Source organism: Anser cygnoides, chromosome 1 (genome assembly GCF_040182565.1).
Source record: "Anser cygnoides isolate HZ-2024a breed goose chromosome 1, Taihu_goose_T2T_genome, whole genome shotgun sequence".
NCBI lineage: Eukaryota > Metazoa > Chordata > Aves > Anseriformes > Anatidae > Anser > Anser cygnoides.
This window is the reverse complement of record NC_089873.1, coordinates 69,666,083-69,690,878: the sequence shown is the minus strand read 5'-3', so window position 1 is coordinate 69,690,878 and position 24,796 is coordinate 69,666,083. Positions and strand designations below refer to the sequence as shown.

Here is a 24,796-nt window from a genome sequence, read left to right as displayed (position 1 = left end):
CCTTATCCCATCTGCTACTATTAATGATATATTTATTTTAAACATTAGGTGAATCATACAGTCAGTGAATCAAATCCCATTTTAGCCAACATGTTATGCAGAGTGTAACAACATTGTTTTCAGCTACATGACTTCCACGATTTCCTGATGATTTTTCCAGTGCCTTATAAGTGGGCATACTTCCACAACCACATCCATTTTTATTAATTATCAACACATTTCTGTTAACTACCTAGTAAGTCTTAGAAGAAAGCCATGCTTATTGAACTCTTAGAGTATATTAGCTCACAACTAGACGTTTCCCCAGTCTATTGAGCAAGGAAAACGGCCTGGCAAGCTTCTTCAAAGTAAATGTATTATCATCTGGGAAGTGCTTAGAAATATTTCTTTTAACAATCTGACAAAAAGAAAGCAGCTGAAATGATGGTGTATCCACTCATTTTAATCGTGGCACCGCATTCAGATACATCCTGTATTTCAGGCTTTCCCTCACAATAGATCCTATTTCATATGAAGTAAAAGCAGACATTGAGACTTTATAAAAATAATTATTGTAAAAGTGAACAGCCATCATTAACACTTTAATTACAGGTCTTCTTAAAGCGACTGCAAGGATTTAATTGAATAATCTTGGTGGTCCATTGGTACAGCATATGCAAATATGTCCACCAGACCTCAGAGGACAATTAATTAAAGCTTACAGCGTACGTGGGCCTGCATTCATCTCAGACAAGAGAGTACAAAGCCTATTAAAAATATTCATTGCTTATGACGTAGAGTTCAAGTCCATAGACGCACAGGGTATAAACTGTGGCAATGAACTGGAACACTGAACGTGCTGGTTGTCATCCGCAAGGTCTGAGGGCACAGCTCAACCTCACACAACTCTACTGTTGTCTTCAGCCTTAGGAGAACAGGACCAAGTTGTTTTAGGAGACTCCAAATGACAGAAATGTTAGCAACAAATAAGCAGTTTTACATTTGCTTGAAATCACAAGAACAGAAATTATTTTTAGATATTCTCTGCACACACACATACCTCAAAAGACTACATTGTCTTCTTGAAACGGTCACATGTAATGTTCATATGTTTGCCTGCTCATCTTTCAGATGAAAGATCTTAGAGGAGATGGAACATACTTTAGTCTAGAGGTGTGGACACCAATCAGGCTTGTGGGAAACCTTAATATTAATCAGAGCTGATCTGTCGAGAATGGATCTAGCTGCTGAGAGGTCACACTTCCTCTCTTTTCTCTGGTCTTATATCCATAATTCCCTGCTATTCTTCATCTTACTACCTTCAAGTATTTCTAAAAAAATAGGCTGGCCTCAACAGTTTAGCAAATACTACTTTCCAGAAAAAAATGGCATTATAATATTAAACACAGAAATACTGAAGGGTTCCTAAATATCACACTTCAGCATGGCGTTAATTACTCTTACACATCAGCACAGCTCATTAGCAGGGACAGAATGCGAACCCAGATGGACCTACAGTCTGATCTATGGGGATAACACCTATGTTCCTACAGCAAGTTTAACTTTGATTGTCAGAGTTAACTGTCTTACTGCTGCCTAATGCCTAATTGTTGGTGTTAAGAATACCCATTGGCAATTAGCAAAAACAGCTCTTTATGGCGTTGAATCTTCCATGATATTTAATGATATTAGTCTGCAGCACGAACTCCTTTGCTTTGATGCACGTCATCAAAAAGCAATGAAGTTCAGAGTTTTATCCAACAAGGACAGGGCTGAGAAACATGCCCCAGGAACAGGCAGAGAAATTACAACTGGGAGCTGGAGATCAGCATCCTCCCTCTGCTACCAGACACAAAATGGAAAACTGTGGAGCACACAGAGGTGATGGTCCAATGGAAACTCTGCAAAGCTAGGTAGCAGGTGATTAGTTCGATTCACATCCAAAATGCAAAAGATCAAGTCTTCCTTCAAATCTAGTTTTGGTATGCTTTCTCTTGACCAGTTACTCTATGCATCAGCTCAAGCGTCAGGAGTCCCAGATACTTGAGTAACTGTCTGTTAGTTCAGAACGCAAGCAGAAAATGATTATGTTATCAATATCTTCCCACGACTCTTAAAAGATTCTAGATGTTTTACATCTTTCACAAATCTTCCCTTAAAGAACTCAAAAACGCAAACTTAATTAAAAAAGAATACTAAGAAAGAAAAAGGGATGCTCCCATATATAGATTTTTTCATGTTAGAAATGGTTATGATACAATGCAGTTATTTTAGAACCAGACTACTACAAACAGGGGGGAAAAAAACACAAGTCAACCTGAACACAAGATTAAGAACTGTTTTCCTTTCCGTGGTATTTTAGATGCTTTTTCCCATCTTGGTGCTAAGTTTATGAAAACTTCAGCAGCACCGTTATTCATTTTTAGATAAGGAAATGGAATAGATGAAGGGTAACTATAATATACATTCTTCTGTAGATGAAAACAATTCAGCTTTTTTTTTTTTTAAAGAAATAAATGAAATGAAGTATGTTCTGTGATGACTGAAAAGAAATGAACTACTTATTTTCTTCTAGGAAATGTCTGCATTACATGAAAAAATTGATCTACTGCTTAGAATTACTTCTGTGTTTCAATGCATCTAGTCAGGTACTTTAAAAGCTCAACTGGCCAAAGCAAGTACAATAAAAAGAGGGTCTTTCAGGTAATAGGTTACATCGTTATTCAATTTATCAGATGAAGTTTCAGCACTCCCTCTGATTAAGAGTTTGCATCCACCACTCAGTGCTTAAATGCAGACTATCAACCCATTTGATGCCAGTTGGTCTTAAATAATCAAACTATTAGCTCTAAAATTTTGGAAAATCACACACAAAAAAAGCATTTATTGGCTCTCTCCCCTTGTATTTTCACATCTTCGGTTTCAACACTGACACAGATTGTTCTGCATTACCCATTTCCTTTATAAATACAAAGGAATGACTCTAGCTTATTTACAAAACGAAATGTTAGCAGTTTTGATGGCTATGCAAGAAACATACATGGCAAAAGAATATTACAATTCAGTGTCTTAATTTTACATCCAGACCTTCACAACTGCGTCCTTATCCCACAACACAACAACTGAAATAACATTTAGTTTTTATTAATAACTATTACTGCCCTAGGAACATGAAGCTCTTCATAGAATGGCACACTGAAATGTCTCTCTCTTATAATTATAGGCCAACTACAGCAACAGAAAAAACTGTGGGACAAATACTTCCTTCTCAACAGACACAATGCCACTAATGACCTTGCCAGCACCTTTTTTTATATATATTAAGTTTCTGCCTCAGTGGGAGCTAGAAGCTGGAAGCTGTTTTCTTTCACAGATGGTTTCTTCAAGCTGCTGCGAGACTCCAAGCTTCTGGAATTGTGGCATGCCATTCAAAGTCCACACGCAAGCCATCTTTGGACAACTCTGGTAGGATGCTCTCCCACATACTGAGTAATAAAATGCTAAACAGCCTCAGTGATGACTTCTTGAGTCTTAACCCCAAGAGCTAAAACTTTCTGACATGAAGTGCACAGACAAACCTGCGACAGACCACTGAAATGAATATAATACAGGGGCAGCTCTAACAATGAAGTATTTGGTATTACATAAAAATACAGCCCCCTACTTGTAACTGGGATAGAAGCAGCACAGGCTATCAAGCTCAGCCTCAGGGCTACAATAATGCAGGTACACGGCTGTTCATTGGGAGTCTGTGTGCCTGGCCAACCGAGACAGCTGTCATCTGTGCAGATATGCTCTGTACAGGTCCATGTCTTCCACTGAAAGACAGCTCTCAGGGCTATCCTCCACCAGCTGCACTGAGAAAATGGCTGTTCCAAAATGACAAGCCCACTCCACTCTTTGCTCTTGTGCCAGCACCAGTGCTCACACAGTCACACCGTGATCCAGCTCATGCCACTGAAAATGAATAATTGTTCCTAGCACTAACCTTCCTGCAGCACCCGACATGGTGTAGCGAGGGAGATGGAAGCGTCCTTCTGACAACAGCTGATGATTGCATTGGCTCAGCTATATCCTCAGCATCAAGACAGCAAGAGTGATGTTTTTAATGTCAGAGTAGTTCATCTGTCCTGTTTCTAACAGTGTAACTGCAACAATGGAAACCATTCTAGTGAAGATCCTCCTTCCATGAAGAAACACTTTACGTAAAAAAGAAAAACCACTTCGTTCCAATGGTGAGCAAGATGTAAGGGAAAATGCGACACTTGGATGGCATAGGTCACACTCAATGTCAAAGTAATGTCAGTGGGATTTTTAAATGACAAAAGCCAGTACCACGCTCCATACTGGTGGGAACACCATCTTCTATTCACTTAAGAACTTATTTTACTTTTTTGTATGTTGAAGCTGGCTTTAGAATGAATTTTAAAGGACTAGTGTATCATATTCAAGAATATAAATTAACTGCAATTTACCATATGGAGTATTACTCATTTCTCCTTTTACCACTAGAAAACATGAACATAAGGAAGAGATTTGTGAGGCAGTGATTTTTCATGAGAAGCCCAGAAGTGAAAACTCCTTCCCTCAATTTTTTTCTTTCCAGATTACACAGACATTCTACCAGAAAATACCAGAAAAGCAGATTTTAGGCTACAGTTCAAGACTATAAAATATGTAAGTATTTGTAAAGAATGATGTTTTACAGTATCTCTCACCTTATAGGTTGCTGATTGTGGAAACATTCTTAGAGATATTACAGATCTATAAAGCAATTTATGCCATGCAGAATTTTTTATTGTGTTTTTTTCCAGATCTCCAGCCACTCCGTTTTACGTGTTATGTGCCTTCTGACATAAAACTGTTTTGAAATGGTTTTCTTCCAGTATCAAAGTCCCAGCATTCTTTACTGGAATCCAGCCCTTCTACTTGCTACGAAATTTTGTGTTTTTAAAGGTGTATATATATACATATAGCCTGTGGGCTTCAAGTCACACAATATCATCACAAAAAGAAAAGAGTATTGTTCACTTGCTTGTTTTAAACTCATATTGCCATTGCATCCAACAAAGATTTGGGCACAGGGAAGATCAGGTATTGCAGACCAGCTTTAACTCCTTATCAGCATTTTATTGTGTATGGCTGCTCTCATCAACACAGTGATGAAATATCTAAAACAGGCTACTGCCTACAGCTTTATGTACATTACTGTTACACCTTAACAGTGCACATCAAAATAAAAAGAATCAGAATGAAGACAGCCTTTGAGAATCCTTATATATCGTGTTTAGAACTGACCATTCAGTAAGCATCAACAGATCACAAAATGACACCTACTTTAAAGACAGAAGCTCCGTAAGGTTGAGGTCTTCACTCAGACTTAACTACTATTTATGAGCATTACTAAGCGTCCTATCCTGGTTGAGTCTCATAAAGCAAGGGTCAGGAATTTTAACGTTGGAAGGGGTGAGGGGCGTGGGAAGACAATTCACCAGCTATTTCTTATTTTGCATGAGAAATGGGCATAAGAGTAAGTCTTGATGATGAAGACGAAATGCCACTTGAATAACTCTTCCAACAGAGGATGAATGTAGAGAAAGTTTGGCTGTACTACTGACTTTGGCTGGGAAGTTTCCAGATGTCTGTTAACTGCAGGATGTGATAACACTCAATTTGCTGATGTTCCCTAGCTACCCAGGGCAAGGAGTCTGAAAACACTCTGCCAAGCCAGCAAGAGTCAGCAAAAAGCTTGGTGTGGTCTCCCCTCTTCATATCCCTTCCCTCCTTGGTAGGCCCTGAGGGAAATGTGTTCCCTCCCCACCCAATACCTGAATAGCCCTGGAAAGGAAATAAAGAGACTAAAGCCAGATTTATTTCAGTACTATGTACTGAAGTACATTTTCAATTTCACCCAAGTTTTGTCCTAATAGCATTGCATGTAAGGAGGAGTACTTCCATTTTTGTTCTTCAAGAACATATGGGGAACTTAAGAAGCTGTTTGAGTATTGGACTGACAGCTTTGTTCTTGAGTTTCTGATAAATAAATCTTTGTAGGCTCCAGGACTTCTAAAACATTAGTAACTCAAAAATCAGAAAAAATTAAAATTGACAAGGAAGGAACTTTTGTCAGACCACTCAATATGGCTTTGTTTTTATTATCTTTTAGCTTGAATAAAACAAAGATGCTATTTGTACAAAAGTTAAGAGCCAACAGCATCAAATCTTTAATATAAAATAATTAAAAAACTTTTATTTCCCAGACCACCACCAAACCTTCTCCTATAAACAGAGAAAATTAGCTACGACATTTGGGATAATTGAGGCAAAAACATCCAAATTAAAAAAATTAACACACTTTATACATTTTATACATTTTTTTATATACATACTTTATACATTTTAAAGGGGCATAAAATGCACAAGCCAAAATCAGCTACCAACCTCAGACAGAACTTAATTTCTCTTTTATTTAGACAGTTCCAACCATGAAAAATATTGATTGAAAAATCATTTTTCATGATTTAAAGCTAAGTTAAAAGTCAGATCCCATTACATGTATTTTATATAAACAAACATTTTCTTCATAAAGTGGAAAGGTTACACATCAATGTATGAGAAAAATCAAGTAAGGCATTAACATCAAGAAATAAAATCATCAGCTTTAACAAGAATAAGTGTGAACAAGTGGTTATACTTGAATGCTGTTCATACTTCTCCTCATTAGGCAGAAGATATTTTGAGGTAAAGAATTTGTTTAATGATCATTGCTCTAAACTATTTCACTGTTCAGATGAAATCAGAAATTTGTCTCTCCCTGCCTCGACTCTCCCCCCTGCTCCAAATAAACACCACACTTGTAAATTGTTGAAAACTTCTGGTAGTATGATAGCTTTCACTCTTTTCATGACTGAAGTTTGTTTCTAAAGCCAGTTAAGGGAAAAAGCACGTTGCAATGAACGTCCACAGTTCATGCTTATTTAGAGAACCTATTATTTAGATAAAATAGCAGTTTCAAATAGCAAAATAAGCTTATTCAAGTGCCACTCCCCATTTTTTGGCACTAAAAAACAGAAACAACAAAAAAATAACAAACAAAACAAACCACCACAGAAAAAAATAAGACCTATAAAACTGTCTCAGTTCGGAAGCTAAGCTGGAAGTGTCTTTCCATCACTTGGCTAGGTGATGTATACTTTTAAAATACACCAACATATTCCTCTCTTTTAGCTCATTAGTTAGCCACACATTTCAGTCAAGATGTACTTTAAGACTTAAAAACGCTCACTCATATTTAAACTGTGTTCTTCTCCCCTTTAAAAAACAGAAACAGAAACCTAATCCTTCAAGAGGATGGGAAACTTGTGAGCAAGACTATTACTCCTATAGGAAAGAAAAAGTAACTGGAAAACTCCCAGTATCACAGCAGTAACTCAGACTCGCTATGGTGCTATTCAGACAACCAACAAAACCAGAGTTTCATATTAACAACTACGTGATAAAACTAACCAATGTAATAAATATCCGTAGACCTACATTTAAGAAAGGCCTCTCATTCCATGTTCTTTACACCCTCAGAAAGGATTTAAGCACGTTACACTACTGTATCATAAAAAATCCCCTGGAAAGGATTTGAGCAAGTGATCCTGATTCATCTAGAAGTACAGCTGCATGTTTTATTTTGGTAAAAGAGAAGCTGAAAATTAGAAGTTTACACACATTCTTATATCCCAGTCAACCGAACAAGAAAACAGCCATTTGTGTCATATGACTCATACAACTCCTAACCTATAAATCTACAAACAACTGATTTGTGTACAACTTCTCTACCCTTTTCCACTTGTTAATAGAACATTCAAGAGGGTTCACATGTATCGAAAAGCACACTTTAAACATTTCTGAAGACAGTCAGAAGCTGACATAACTGCCTATAAAAGCCTGTTTCAGCTAAGCCCAAATTACACTAAACAAACAAATTGGCAATAAAAACTCATTCAGCTTAAAAAAGAGCAAAGTAGGTATCCTAAAAATCTCATTAAAAATAAACATTAAAATATTTTTGAATACTATAACGACATAATAAATAGGTATATTTGTAGCAATATATTTTAAAAGTATTTAAAAAGCATTTACCACTATTATCACTTTCACTTCTGTGTTGGAAGCCAACCATCTACATTAAGGCTCAGCTACAAGCGAACTTTTATGCTAATAGTAATCTGCCAAGTATCATAAATACTAAATATATCAATTCTGTATCTGCAATATAATATCATCACAGTACTGTATCATAAAAATTGTCAGCTGATGCATTAAAGACATTATCTTGAGCATAGGCTAACGCATTATATCCACGGAGCTACATAAAGCTCTGATTCAGCCCATCTAAATTCAATCTGGAAATGATTTCCTGATGGAAATCAATATCTAACTTCTACCAAGATGAGTTTCACTACTCCCAGAATCTTCAAACAGATGAAAAAGATGCTTTTGCATGTATTCATCCATCAAGACCTTAAAACAAAACGAAAATCACCAAAGTGACACAGCAAAACCCTGGCTTTCTCTTTTAAAATACCTCTCTGCAGACAGAGGGGCTGTAATTTTCTAACTCTAATATGGAAGATTATCCACATGTTAGAAGACAAACCTTTAAAAATCAGAATCTGCCAAGATTTCTAAATGCAGTAATACTGCAGCACTTTTATAACTAGGCTTTTAATTGCTAGGGAGGAGAAAAGAGGACACGTATTTTATATTTATTCTGCAATGAGAAAACAGTTACCTTGAAGTGGAAACTACAGTGTATTTCAGTTATTTAAAACTTAAGCTGTAAATGGATACAGTTCTGTGTTGTCGTCCTCCCCTCCCCATCCCAATTTTTAGGCCGACAGATTTTGCAGCTCAATATACGACATTCATAGAGAAATTAACATACATCCAGGCAGATGATACAGATACATATACACACTGGAAGTGCATCTGTTTTTCCATTTGGTCCCCCCCTACACACATACACAACCCCCAAGATAACATTTGTAAGATGGTCAACTATTAAAATTACCTTATTTTAACATACAGCTTATAAGGCAACTTCACGTTTCTATTTTGAGAGTATTTCCACTCAGTGTTGCAAGCTAATTAAAAAAGCTCAAATAATTCTTGCTACATTCAATCTCTCAAACAAGAGCACATCTACTAGATTACATATGAATAAAAATCTTGGAAGATATACACAGAAAGTAATAAATTAGTGAACACAATTTCTACATAAAATTAGGCTTCTATTTAAAATCTTAACTTTGAATGTTATAAATACTGTGTTACTTTGCATATATTGTGAATTATTGAATACTGCATTTGAAAAATTTGTTTTTCCAAAGAAGGAAAAAATGTTTTATGTCTAAAAAACCAACCAAACCACAGTTGTTAAAATGTACATCAAAGAATAAGAATTACTCACCAGTCTCCAATGAAATTCAATCTTTACTAAAAGCTTGACACGCAAACAACAAAATGCACACCAAGATGTGAGGTACAGCCCTTTCCTATCCGAAGCTGCTCCCCAATGAGTACTGCACAGCCCTGACCCAGAGAAAAAGCAACTTAACTGTCAGGATTGCTAGCCTCCAGAGAAAGCTGATACTGGAGTGATGTCACATACTTCTGAAATGTTGCTGCAGCCCCAAATTATCAACTCCCATCTACCAATAAAATCCCTGCTTCTAAGTGATGGAAGACAACATATTTAACAACAGCATTAAATTCCAACAGAAGCTAATAGCAAAGATTTTTTAGGAGCGTGTCTTGGGTTAGACAAAATGTGGGTTAGCCAGAAAAAGTGAAAAAGAACAGATGTTGGCAACGTTATTCAAATATGTTCTTCTCATTTACCTTCACCCTGAAAAGTCTGTCTGTTGTATATTCATAAAATAGAGGAATGACACTTCACGAGCTGGAGGAGGAGGAGGAAACACTAGTACAGGGACCATGTCCCAGAGCACAAGACATCTTTCTGTGGGGCTCCAGCTAATCTAGCTAAGAAGTTCTTGACTCTGCTTAGTAGCCCACAGCTGGGCCACCTTTCTCATTTTCTTCACCTTCTCCTTCCCCAGCCCTCACCCCTCTATCTGCCGGTCAAACAGAGTACCTTGGAGCACTCACCATCCTCAGAAAGCACTTGCCTAATTCCACTAGGAAACTGGATGAAAAGATCAGCAGAAAGTAATCCTCCTATGCTAAGGTCAGGAACTTTGATACCAAAATGAATGCTTCCAAACTATTAATGCAGGCTGTGAGGCTATATACACCATGAGGAACACCACGGAAAGAAAAGGAACAACCAGAACAGAGGTGCTGAAGAAAATTTTTACAGAGGAAAGAAAAATATGGACTAATAATCTACTACAACAAATTAAATAAAAAAGGAGATGAATTGCATACCATGTCACTTATTCATGCCAAATGTACTTTCACAAAAATAACAACAAAAAGCAAGAACAAAACACTAGAGTTTCAGCTGTGTGGACAGCTGGGGTCTTCTACAACCCCCCAAACTTAGACTTGGATATGGACAGAGATCTTATTGAAGTCTGAACTACGAACGATTATCTTCCTGAATAGCTTCAAATTCATGTAGTACATTTTAAATATGGCAGCCCACAGATTTTAAGCAGCCCTGAAATAACAATATCATATTTAGGTTTGGTTAAGAATCAACAGTATTATGCTGTTAAGCACTGCTTTCAGTCAGCTAAACTGAGGGCAGTGCAGGCCTCTCAGTACAGAAAAGACCAGAAATTATTTGACATGAGTAAATTATCTGTGATCCATGAAGAAATGGACCTCCCAAAAGAAAGATTCTAAATTCAGCAGGATAAATCACTCATTTAAAAACAAAATAATGCAACATGAGTAAGGTGAGAAATTCTAGGGAAAGGATAGAAGAACAAACCAAAAAGAAAACACAGACCTCTGAATTGAAGAAGTTGCAACTAGATCTAGATACTAAAAATATTTTGTGAAAGAAAATATTTGTAAAAGAACTGGTATGCAGACAGAAAAGGGTTCAAAGGAGAGCTAGCCAAGACAGAGTCCAAGAACTGAATAACACTCTATCCCATTTTTCAAAGTGAACAGTGTCAATCCTAGGAACTGAGAGGCAGAGTGAACTAAAGGAGATAATGCACGCAGATAGCCACTGAGGCAGGGATGAAACTGGTTCAAGAGAGGAAGCCAAGTGCAAAAACAGGAACCAACTGATGCACACAGGACTACTGCCAGAATGCAATCCTCTTCAGAGGGATAACTTAAAATTAGTATTTTCATTAGTAACTAAAGGAAAGGCATATGAATTCTGCTGGTGACATAAAGCCAGGGGGCATCAGACATATGAGCTTTGATAAAATATGAGAAATAGATGAGTTTCACGTGAAAAGAAATGAATAACCCAGAAGAAGAAGAATGAAAATGGAACAAGATTCAGGAGCACAAATGTAAGGTCATACCCTGAAACAACAAAGTATCTGTTACAAAATAGACAAGAGGAGACAATCACTGAGAACAGCATCCAGTATGTTTGCAGTTGCTTCTAACCTGAAATCTCTATGCCCTTGTGTCCTGTGTCTACTTCCGTGGTAAAACATGCAGAAGTCTGCATTTCCTGATTTTTTTTCTCCCTTTCCTAAAGGATCCACAACCTGAAAAGGCTGAAAGACAGCAAAATCAGAATATGATTACGTAACATACCTATGCCAATTAATTCTAACTATTAGTTTAAACTGGAACAAAAATAAAAGTTTACCAGTGTAAGTATGAACTCTAGAGAGAAGATTGCAGGAATATGCCTCATCTGACCCAGTGGACCATCTGAGGTGGGACAGGGCTATATAAAGGGGATTCAGAGCTGCACGAATAAACACTAGAAAAGGTAAATAATGGAGTTAGAAAAAGTAGATACGACTTGTCCAAGAAATGTTACTTTTTTTTTTAATTAAGTTGGTCTCATTAATGAGATTGTTAGGATCATTAACAAAGAGGTTAACTTCAAAATCTCGCCTTTAAGGCAAGTGACTTATTTTGAAACAATTTCTCATATCTGTCACGCTTGGAATGGTCAAATTTGGTAGTTCAAAACCTGAGCAAAAGTGTTTTGGGAAAGGTTTGGAATATGAGATTTAAAGCCAAAAAATAACATTCCAGAAATCCACCAGTTTTACCATCAATCACAGGTTAAGTGGTCAATACTACAGCGACTATGTTTCCCTCTCTCACCTGCTACTATGTTTCATGTATAAAATTAATCCTCTGCTCAAAATTAAGTTGTCAATCTTTTCCTCCTTTTTTGTTAGCATATGATAAGATTCATAGAAACAATTAATCCTGTTAGTTCCAAGACATTAATGCCTCTCTTCGTAAGATCTGTGCTATTTCCAGAAAAAAAATCTGCCTTTCATTAATAGCCTCCAGCCCTGATTTCAGAGTACGATTTGATAAAGTATTAGCATATGATGTTTGGAGACACAGGCAAGCAGGACTAAGGCAGCTGAAAGAGAGAACTACCCGGTTAATTCCTACTAAGAAATGGTACCTTACCGTGGTACCAGTAAGGCCTAATTTTGAATGAGAAGAACTTAGTATTGAATTACATCAGCTTTTCGCTATTTTTCAGTTTTCTGGTTCAGTAAAAAACAAACGAACAACAACAACAACAAAACAAAACTTCAAAGCAAAAAAAACTAGCTCTCCACTCCCGAACAGCCTGCAAACTGAGATAGCATCCAGTGCTGAATCATTTTAAATTTTAAACAAGTAGCTTAATATCATAAAAATGCAAGTCCCTAAAAATCTAAACCAGAGGAGGGCAACTAGCCACAATTTGTCACTGTTGAACATACTACTCCAGAGGGTTATGGACTGTTCCAGTAAGCCTACCTTGATACATTCAACTAAAGAGAAAAAGTATTTTATTCTCCAGTCAGGCGAATATAAAGACAAAATAACATAACTGTGTCAAAGAAGCAGGGGGAAAATAAATTTGCTCTAGGCACATACGTACAGATGACCTCATGGCAACCTTGCCTGTATTTTCCACTGGATTTAGGGTTGTATGTTCATGTTGTTATTAAGGTCTAGTCTGGTTTAAGGAATGTGCTTCTGATGACTGTAATGGACTATTCTGAGACGATCCATAAGACAAGTGCTATGTTACATAAAAACCTTAAGTCAAAAGGTATTCCATATAAATAAGATGTACAAAAACTCAAGTTGGACAAGACCCCTGGAGGTCATCAAGTTCGATCTCATGCTCAGAGCTAAATTTAAATCAGATCAGGTTGCACAAGCCCGTGTTGAGCTGAGTTTCAAAAATCTTCAAGAATGATGATTCCACAGCCTCTCTGTGCTCAATAGCTTTGTGATTTATTTTAACTGTTTAGAATGTACTTCATTTCAATTCATGACCACTGCCTCTTGTCCTTTCTTTACACACTTCTGCGGAGAATGCCTCTTTCACAAAGCTCCTTTAGGTAGCAAAGGACTGCAATTACGTCCCTGTTTCAGCCTCCTCTTCTGCTGAACAAGCCTTCAGCTGCTGCTTGTACATCAGATGCTCTGGACCCATAACCAGAGGCCTACTGCTCTTGTGCTAGACTCACACGTTTCTCTCTGATACTGCTGGGACCCAAACTGCACACAGTACTCCAGAGACAGCTTTGAAAGTGATAACCTGATGACAATCACCACTCTGGCCAATGGAGCTCAACATATGGTTAGCCTTCACCATCCCAGCAGATGGGATCAAGGCACTGACTCACAGCTTGCTCACCCTCCAGTTTGTTGAGGTGTCTCCGTAGCTGCAGTGCCCTCTGGCATGATCCCTTCTCCCAAGGCCAGGGTTATCCATGAACTCACTGGCTATGAGGATACCACATGAGGCTACATCAAAAAGGTCTAAGTGACATTCACTGGTTTCCCCTCGCTTGAAGAGGGGGTCATCACAGAAGGTAGTCTGGTTGGTCAAGCATGACTTTTCCTTGACAAATCCACGCCAGTTGTTTTTATTCAACTCCAGGTCCTTCACAAGCCTAGAAATAGTTTCTATGAGAATTTGCTCCATAATATTCCTAGGGACAGAGGTGAACTTCACTGGTCTTTAGTTCCCTGCATCCCCTTCCTTGTTGTTATGTTTTGTTTTTTTTTTTTAAACAACAGTAACGCTTGCCTTTTTCCTGTCATCAGGTTTATCCACGAAAACCCAAGACCTTTCATAGCTGATAAAAACCACTCACAATGGCATCTGCCAGCTCACTGCTCACCCTCAGATGCACGTTGCCTGGTTCCATGGACTTGCACATGTAACTTGCCTAAGCAGCAATGAGCTATTTCCTTGCACAGGAAAAAAAAAGTAAACCATAAGCTACTCATCTGCATTAGACCACAAAACTCTTTAAAAAGAAGGGATTGTAATGGTGCCCCCCTAAAAAAAAAAAACAGAAGTCGCTCTACTTAATGAAAAAATCTCTTAAAGAAACAGACTATTGCAATTTCTGAGTAACACAATGTAATCCATGTTGTCAGGATACTAATGAAGTGTAGACAATATGCACGAGAGTTACTAATTATTTTTAAATGACAGTTAAGCTCAGCTGAGCAAGCGGCTCCAAATGTCTGGTTATTCATAGCAACATGGACTATTAAAACCCTAGTCTTTAATAAAACGCAATACTTGTTGGTTTTTGTTTTTCATTACATGTGTATAAAATAAAAATATTGCTTATGTTACAGGGTTCTAAGAATAAAAGGTTGCTGAACTGTTTTTGTCTGGTCAGTTGGTTTTTAATGGTTATGTTCTCAAATTAAGAATCCATAGCTGTTTCAAACACAATTCAGAAAATAATTTATAACAGAATGCAATATTAAAAAACAAAAAGAGCAAGGGGGAGGGACCTGACCTTGAGGGAGCTTATGTTCATCAAAATTAAAAAGAAGAGGCAGAACAATAAATAACTCCACGGAAAAGATACCAGCAGTCCTGGTTGCAACCAAGCCCAGCTAGCAGGTGTGCTCCAGGACCTTCTGGCTGGCTTCTGCCATTCCGGCTATATCCTCTAAACTGCTGTAAATGTATCCCTGAAAGCACTGATGCGTTGTTCTAGCATTTTATCCTTGTCCTGCTTGGTTCATTTAAGTTCTGTACAACATGAACAACAAAATTAATGAATTTTGAAGTAGGAGTTTTGACTGTTGGCAGAACAGACAGAACAAGTTTTTCCAAAGGCAAAGCCTAATCTGGGCTTGTAACTGGAACATCCAGCTCTGCCCTAAACATCAAACTGGTTAAAGATACGCAGTAGGATGTAGCTTGAACATTATTAGTTCAGCAGTTTTAGCAGGGAAGGCAAGGCCCCAAAAGCCTGTGGGACACTTTCTGAAATATACTGGTATATAAAACACTGACAGAAACTTAAAAAACTGTCTGGGAATAAACAGAAGCAGCACTTATAGGCATTAGTCTTTCTGAAGCGAGATGTTTATAGTACCCTAAAAGTATATAGCCCTTGATTCTATGCAAATAAAAAGAAACAATGAAAAAATCAAACTGTTTCCTCTCTTCCAGTGCTTTTAGAGAATGGAAGGAGTACTTTCAGGTTTACTTCTGGAAGACCACGATTAGAGCAAATGGCTGTTAAAACAACAGCCATGTGTACATTAATTAAAATAAAAAAAACCTACATTGCTCAGCTGTAGCACCTTCTATTAAATAAAGCAAACTGCATGCCAATCTGAGCAATGTAGTTACTTACATTAGGTACAGCTATAATAAAGTTTCAGAGCAGAATTTTAGGACTTTACTAAAGCTTACACCAGCCACAATCAATTCTTGATATCAGTAATATAGAGCATAATTTCCTCCTTTCCTTTCGTAAAGCATACTTTGTGATCCAATCCCAATTTGGAAAGCAACTATCTGAAAAAAAATAATATAATAAAAAAAGAAAATATCAAGCAAGAATGTAGGGCTTTTTCAGTGTAGAGCAGATTTTCAAGCATATGCCAGACATGAATGGCCCACAGTAACCCTCAAGCCAACACTAAGGGCTGAATCTTATTCCATTCCCTGAAGCTTGTGAGAACCTTCTGCTCCCCCCAGTGGCAAAAGAAAACAAAAAGAAAAAAGAAAAGAAGAAGGCAGCCATTAAGAAGTTTCACTTTTACATACAGTGCTGCTCTTCAATGTTCTCCAAACCCCAAAATTCTGTACTTCAAAGAAAAAAAGATTTTGACCTACAAAAGCTATGCAGAAGAGTCTAAATCAACATTTGCCCTGAACCCTTATTTATGAAAAAAAAAAAAGCTTTAGGAACTGATAAATACAAAGTAGCTGATAATGAAAGCAAATTTAAAATTGATATAAATATAAACTTGACAAGAATTTCCTCAGGTCATGATAAAGAAAAAAGGCTAATTTTTACAGGGAAAAACACTCTTGATAGAAGTCTTAGAAGCAATCTTCTGTTAAAATAATCACATAAATGACTAGACACAGAAAGCTGCCGCTATACACAGATATCACTTGCTTACACTTATCAGCATCCTGATGTATCCCCTGTAGTAAGCTTCACAAATTTTTTGTTAGTTTTTAAATGTGAGTATAGTAAGAATAGTATTTCTGAAACCTGAAGTGAAAAATTTAAAAAGGAATCCTGACATTTAGTCTATATATTACATATAATAAACATTTATGCAAGTAGCTTTTCTATACTCAAAAGTTTGGCTGCAAAATTACATAAGTTCAGATACTTTGGGCTTGTAACAGGGACAACTAATATGTAATTTAGCCTCATCTAACAACTTCCTCAAATTTTACGTTTACAAAAAGTGACTTTTGATCTTACTCTTCAAAATCTGAATTCAATGTAATGAAGCTAAAGTCACTGAAAAACATGATTGTTGAGATGTGTGTAGTAACTTCAATATCACCAGAAAATTCAGCAATTTAACAGAGGAACGCAACTTCAGTATCCGTAACATTAACACTGTACCATTCTGGCAGGCATACTGAAGTATTACTAAAAGGCTTGACGAACAGTGTCATGCCATTTTCTAACCAAGCAAATGTTTGTGTGTAGGCAGTTAATAATAAGCAATGCTGTGGATGCTCTATCTAGAAAGAGTATGTTCTGTCAGTAAAATGAATGTAATCTGTATGGAGCAATCATCTCGGTGTTGATGTGAGCATTACTACAAGAAGGACTGAAGCTAGCAAGGCAAGGTTTGAACAAGGATCAGCATCTTTTATTGCACCTAGTCACAAAGCTGGAAAGGAGTTGTAAACTTACAAAGCAAAAGCCATTGTTTAAACTTGAAATAAAAGCAGCAGTGCTCACTGATTGATGCCAGCTGAAAATCATCATCTTGAGTTGAAATTAGGTATGTTTATCAGACCACCTGAGAAGGAAAGGAGGTAACACCCAGTACAGGAGAGCAAGATTTATTCATCACCTTATTCTCCCCCCCAGCTTAAAGGGAAGGTGCAAAAATGGGGGGATTAGCTGAAGTGAACAGGAAAATTATGTAGTGTAAAAACACAAAATTCATGATTGTTAAGATCTGATAGATCTCTATTTCATTACTCTGCTTGTCTTTCAAATGCATTGTGCAGACTTTCCTTGAAGATTAGGACCAGAGTACGAGAAACAGCTTTACATTTGAATTTTTCTTCAACTCTTTTAAGGAATTTGAAAGAGTTCATACTGGCGCACAGTGTCTGTGTAGCCTCTCTGGCAGTTTCCATAAGAGCATTCCATTGAGGTACATCAAATATCAGTCATTTTGATTTGTTGAAAATATCAAATATTCAATATCCAAGACTGAAAAGACATTTTTTTCCCAATAATTATATGAAGATGCACATGCAGAACAGTTCAGATCTTCACAGAATAATTTCTGGTGATACATATAATTAGCTACACAAGTGAATACTGCCTATCAGAAAATGTCATTTTAATATTTTGACAAAAATTGAATTATTGGTAATCATCTGTATTGTTATAAGGGATTTGCCAAATAAATTATAATTTCTGCCTCCAAAATAAGGACTCTGATGCAAACAGAATCTACAAAAAATCAGCAGAGAAATCTTTTGTCTCCACCTAATTTACTTTCTAGATCAAGAGCAGCAGGGTCTTACTGATTATTATTATTAATCGAGGAAGTACAGTAACAAGTAAACTTTTATGTTCGTTCCACAAGAGAAAATCTAGAGAACTGGAAGTATATTCACCAGTCACAATGTCCAGATTTTTAACGGTAAGAATGCTATTGATGTGTGCAAGAGGCCCAACTTTTTTTTTTTTTAAAAGGAGTACCCTGTTTGTAGATAGACTGAAATGTTTTTCTCTGAAAAAGGGGTCAATCTTCTAAATCACAAGCTTTTCCTCAACACCACAGAGTTATCGAAACTTCACAGAGAACCAGTTGGAAACATTTTACATCTATTAGTAACATTTTTCTCCTAATGTCTTTCAGGGAAATGGCTCTACCATTTTCATTTAACTTTTTAAATAAAACTATGAAGATGAAAAACAGTCTGGGAAGCCAAAGATTCTAGACTTTCAGGTCTAGAAAAAACTAAGTGTTACAGATACTACAAGATGGTAAATAATGTTAAATACTGGCTCGACTTTCCATATACAGATACATATACACACCCCTCCTATCCATTCACACTGCAGTGACTCCTTAGTTTCTATTTCCTTGATTTTTGTGTTGCTGCTTTTTCACAATGTTCTCATTTTTTTTTCCCCAGCATTACATAGGCACAGAAGTTTTCAGAAATGTTTATGAAAATGAGGAAGAGGAGTGCAGTCAATGTCTCAACATCAACGTAACTGTCAGATGACAAGCTGCTAGTCTAATAGCTGTGTCACCGTACCAGCAAAATGAAGAAATTAAATATCTCAATCTGTGGGACTTCAACATTGGTTAATAGACCAGCTGAAACAAAGAAAACCCTAAACCGTGCTTGCTTGATTTCAACGCTAAGTAGTGTTAAAGAAATTAAAAACAATATCCAATGGACCAAATTATCAATCTGAACATATGCTGCAAACAAGAATCGCTACAGAACAGAACGAGAAGGAGAATACCTTAGAGGTCAGGATCCCAAGCTGATGAAGCAAGGACCTAGAGTGAGCAACATGTAAAGATACCAGAACCAGAGCTGCAAGCAATCTGTAATTTCTACATGGTGTAACACAAAGCCAGTAGCCGAAGTACAAAAACACTACAGCCTAAAGTTTCTCTGGGGCTATTTGGCTTTTCTTCCTGTTGGGCCAGGTGCAGCTTTGCACTGACATGCATTTCAGTTCCTGAGATATTTCACTGATAGTCGCTCAGGGATCACATCAGGCTAATTACATCAGGGATATGCCCTTCGGCTTTACTTTCTGCTTCATGAGACTTCGTATGCAACTGTGGTTAAGTAAACCTCTGTTTCCATTCCCAATTTGTAATACCATGATACCCAATACTCCCCACCTTTAAAGCAACTAAATGCAACAGAAACTGCAAGATACTAATGCTGTAATGGAAAGCCATGGGAATAACAGCAACCTATTCTGATTGTTAAAGCAGTCAGAAACTAAATTCAGCCTAAATCTATCATGTGCCAGTTTCAAAACTCAAATCACTGGGCCTAAAAACCATTTAAGAAAAGTCTCAACTGCTTAGGGCTGGAGTACTCCAAAGGGTAAGCCATTCAGTAGCTGGTTTTGCTTTTCCTCTTGACCAATTACCTGTTTACAGATGTTTCTTCATTCTTTAAGTTGCATTTTAGGATATAATTTTAGTGATCTGGCAAAATTCTACCACTCTGTTTCCTGTGATTGTCACCACCACCTCTTTCCCTCATCCTCTGGGCAAATCCTGCCTAACGCTGGCAGTGCTGTCACCTACTGAGCAGCAGCCAGACTACCAGAAAGGTAACAGAAGTTACCTCCGCAGGGAGTGTGTAAGGGCTGTAACCATACAGCACCTCGAGGTACTTTTAAAGGCAGCCCTAATGCACTTGTTTTTGACAGTCCCAACGTGAGGGCTAGTAAATGACGTGTGTTTTTTTTTTTTCCTCATACAGAAAATGAATGTACTGGGTGATGTGGGATAAAACAGCATTACAGAAAATGCCACTGTTCAAGTTGTGCCTTTCCCATTGCTGCTACAATGCAAAAACCTTGATGTCTCAGACTAGATTTTTTTAAGAAAAAAAGATCATACTATTTCTCAAAAAAGTGAAAAACAAAGAAAAAAACTATTCTAGATTTCCCAGTGAAGATACAATGTCTTATTTTAGTTTCCAGAAATATCACCTTTTCACATTCCTTGATTCTCAGAACACTTTTTCCCCTCAAAATGCTTCATCATATACTGAATACAGCTTCATATATCACAGCTTGTCAGAAAGTATTGGCAGGGTTTAAAACAGCATGATGCACGCATTTTGTTTCTTTGGTTTTAACATAATCATGGTTCACATTTAATTTGGCCAAGAGAAGACCTCTAAAGACTGCACAGCAAATATTATTCTATTCAATGTAAGCTTCAGGGTCATTCCACCAGTTCCTTAGTTTTGTCACCAAACACCATGTTTTCACTGATTAAAATGTCTTCATTCAATTGCCCATATGTTAACTTTCATGCAAATGAGGGATCCTCTGCCAGCATGGTTATGGTATGATGCCAATGTAATTCCCTGGAAAAAATCTGCACACTTATATATAAACACACAAGATAGAAAGGGAGTATCTGAAATATAAATACAGAAGGAAAGATTGCTGAATGAACTTTAAATACTGAAATACTAATTAAGCTTTTCCATATAAATAGGAGACTATAGGACATGGAAACCTTTCTGGATTAAGGCTTTTGGATAAGAATGTATCACACAAAATATAAATTACATTCAAGCCCCTTTCAAATAGCCTGAAGTACACCAAAACCAACTCTCCCTTCCTTTTGATTATAGTGGTTTGGCAGAACAAATCTGTGACTGGCTTAGAAACACGTAAATTGCTATATGACATATGCTTTCGTTAAATTCAGATCTGTTTCATGAACACCCAATGTCATTCTAGTATCCTTAAAGCCACTGAGATATTTAAATACTAAGCCAGTGTCTCCTCTACCACAGTACTGAAACATGCATTAGACTGAATATCAAAAATATTTCAAATGTTGATGTTCTCTGGAGCATAAACTAGTATTCCACATTCCCTTAAAAATACTGGTGCATGCACATACATAAGGTGAAAGATGTTTCCATTACTTTTGTTGCACTGCCTGAAAACACATTGAAAGAGTTAAAATTTATGTAGCATTTTGAGAAAGAGTGCCATACATCTCCCTCCCCCCCCACTTTTCCCTTCCCTGTGCTTTTTTTTGGCTGATTGAAGAACTTCTGACCTATCAAATAGAATGTTTTAATCTACAAGTCTTCTTTCAGAAAATGTAAAGCTCCCGTATAATATTATTTTCTAATGTTTTATTGATGGAAGTCCCCACCAAATACCTATTCACTACTGAATAGCAATGATCTATGAAATTCACGGATAAAGTCTGCCAAAATTCACAGGACTGTATCTAAACCCAACTTTAAACCTCAATGTACTGAAAAGGCGGAGACAATTCTCAGTTCATTCAGACAAGAGTTAGCTAACTCCTTTCTTGTACTCCGTTGTTACAGGCCAGCCAAAGAATAAAAAGAAAAAAAAATAAATGAAAAAGAATAAGCAACTTGTGGGGGACAAGAAACATTTTAGATTTGCATTTTAATAAAACTGTTTCTCAAATTATACTACATACATATAGGAAGAACTAATAAAGCCTTTATTATTTTTCCATAAAAATCTCACGCTCAATGCAGACATCATAGCCAATTAGTTTAAATGAATACTGGTGTGCAGCTCTTTTCATTTTTGAAAAGTAAATTTAGATCATGCTTGTGAAACAGCTCAATTCCTTCCTTCACTCTATAAAGAAAAATAACTAAAAAATGGCATTCTCTTGAAAGTATCAGATTGTAACATACTGTCTAAAATGGGTCAAGACTTGGTGCAGAATGCTGACAAGGATTTTACACACAACCTTCAGTCTAAAATTGTCACAGCTCTCCATCTGGTACATGAACAGACTACGCTCAAATGTCAGCTGTACTAAAATCTTTCATTTAGAAGACAACCTGAACAAAATAAGACAGAGCCTTCACTGGCCCGAAGATTTAATCACTCAAAAAACAGCTGGAAGGCAGCTTGAATGCAAGAGATCCCCCTTCACCCCACGTCCCTAACTTCCACATCCTTTGCTAATGTTTTTCCTTAGTTATGTACCAACACTGATATTCAAAAAAATTCAAGTGGTACAAAGTTTATTTAAACATTATCTCATCAGTGGTACTGCCTCTAAATGCTTCAAAGTGACTTTACTACGTTCTTAAGACTACGCAGCCCTCCTAATGAAAAAGCGCCAAAAAACTTTTTTTTTATCCTCTTCTAAAAACAATAAAAAACAAATAAACGAACAAGGTGAATTATATGTCCTACATTTCCAGTCATGTGAATGGACACCTTGAAGATGCTTCCAGAAACTTATAGTTCCTGAAAATTTGAAGGGCAGCAGAGCCATACTTAACTTAAACTTTGTACTCTAGTATTTTACTGCAAGTTAAAATATACTGAACCACAATGAAGTAAAATAAAATCTTACTGATGACTGGCTTGTGTTAAACAACTAAATCACAACATGATTTGAAACTGAATAAATCTGCTGTTTTAGTTTTCAATTCAGAATTTAGTTGCATTCTAAATAAAGGTATACAATCAGCAGCCCTTGTACTCAATTCACCCTCTCAAATACAGCCGTTATAACTATAGGAATTCCTCTTTTTGGAGAACTATCTAGAGTCAGCATTTAATTCAAAGGAAAGGATAAACATTATTTTGAAGAGTAAAGCAGGCAAGATACAGGTTATAAAGATAACTTGGGATGTTTAACACTTAAAAATTTCTGCTTTCCTTGAGACTACTGCTGTTCCCTTACAATCTGTAAAACACAATTTTTTATAGCTTAACATTAACTGTTATTTCAAAGGGATGGCTCAGGAGAACCTCATCAAGTTCAAACTCCTTCAGTGATCCAAAGCAGAAGTCCCCCAGCCTGCCATGTGGGCACTGACAAACGAACACTGCCAGGGCAGCTGATTGCCACTGACTCAGCACATGCTTACCTTTCACACCTCTGTTCCTCTTACACTGCCATTCCCATTGCCTACTCTGCAGCCAAGACCACAAATCTTCATCTTTCTCATCTCTTCATTCCATTCCTAGAAGGTCTTAGGTTTCCTAGGTCAGCTGCTCCTCTGGAAACTCTCCTGTGGCGAACCTGTATGGATCCTTCACATTTTCTACATCTCCAAGACTCACGGCTAACGGAACCTGAAGGTATCGACACTATGAAGTTGTCTACTCTAGTTACAAGAGCAAAAACTTATATATTACAGGCTTTGAAAAAAACAAGTCAGCACAGTAATATTTGTACAACACAAGTTCACAGTTAGCCCTTACTGTCCTTCTTCTATCATTTGTCAAACAACTGCAGCCTAGCATCCTGTTTTAGCAGCCAAAGTGCAGGTTTTCTGACAGGTTCTGACAACCTTTTGCCACAGCAAGGCCTCAATTAAATGCATTATCCTCAGGCTTTCATAAAAATCTTCTATCCATTTAGACCATTTCCTGGGGAACTCTGTATTAGAGGGTCAAGTGACCCGGCCTCCAACACCTCCAGATCCACACACACCAACCTCAGGCCTGCCTCCCTTCCTTCGTGAGTGTCAGGACGACCACGAAACGTACAGGTTTAGGAATCTTCCTCCTGTGAATCCAGTCAGTCTGAACCATAACAGGGGTAATGTTTAGCAGCAAGTACTTCCGTGAGGCTTACGGAGCCTACTGACAAGCAGTTTTTCCCCGTTGTATTTCAGCTCTTCTATCCAGAGCAGTATTTTAGGTCTATATGCACCACCACATGATAAAGTGCATATTGTTGCATAAAACAAGCAACCCTCTCCAACCCCAAAATGTGTTTGCTTTTTAAATAATTAAGACCTCCAATTTCAATCCAGTGATAAGCTGTATTTTAGGCAGTAATATCACAACTGAAACCTCAGAACACTCATGAAGCTTAATTAAAAGGTGGATCTTAAATCATCTTTATTCACTGGGGGAAAAGTGCAATTAGGAACTGACTTGGGTGGGGCAGACGTTTTGCAGATGCTCTTGGAGGAAAGTAAGTTTTTAAATCAGTTGCAAGAACTAAGCTTTGACAATGCTTTGAATCATAAATACTACCTTTCTCCAGTTAATTAAAACCTAATTGAATGTTGAGCTCTATCACATACATCCATCAGCTACTATGAAGGCTAAAAATTTGTTCAGAATTTCCAGTTATTACCTACCAAAGTGCAAATTCTCAGTCACAACACAGACCTAAGAGATGTTTTTCTATTTCTTAGCTGATTAAAGAAGAAATACGTGCATATCTATCAGAAAAATTAACAGATGACAACAGTTAACTTCTGCTGTTCAGTAATTTGTGCTGAAACTGAATACTGTATCTTTCAATACTGTCTTACATAAATACAATTCTTTTACAAGAATATTCAAATTCCCTTTAAAATGTTAGATACACAAAATAACCTAGATTTAAAACAATTTACTACAGACATAAAGAGCACAAAAAATGACTGAGAAGTGACGGTTCCTTAACAAGA

At 37.1% G+C, this 24,796-nt stretch overlaps 1 protein-coding gene across 21 annotated transcripts in view; it reads right to left on the bottom strand.

Moving 5' to 3' along the window:
• The window catches only part of PLEKHA5 (pleckstrin homology domain containing A5), a 169,475-nt gene that overhangs the window by 79,629 nt on the left and 65,050 nt on the right, over positions 1–24,796 (bottom strand). The window contains exon 5 of one of the 21 annotated variants that reach the window (XR_010832306.1): positions 9,440–23,462. The exons of 19 other annotated variants lie outside the window; for them this stretch is intronic. The gene's annotated coding sequence lies outside the window, so the exon portion shown is untranslated. Of the gene's footprint in view, positions 1–9,439; positions 23,463–24,796 lie in introns of those variants that run through there. One more of the 21 variants, XM_048048608.2, reaches the window with a different exon arrangement.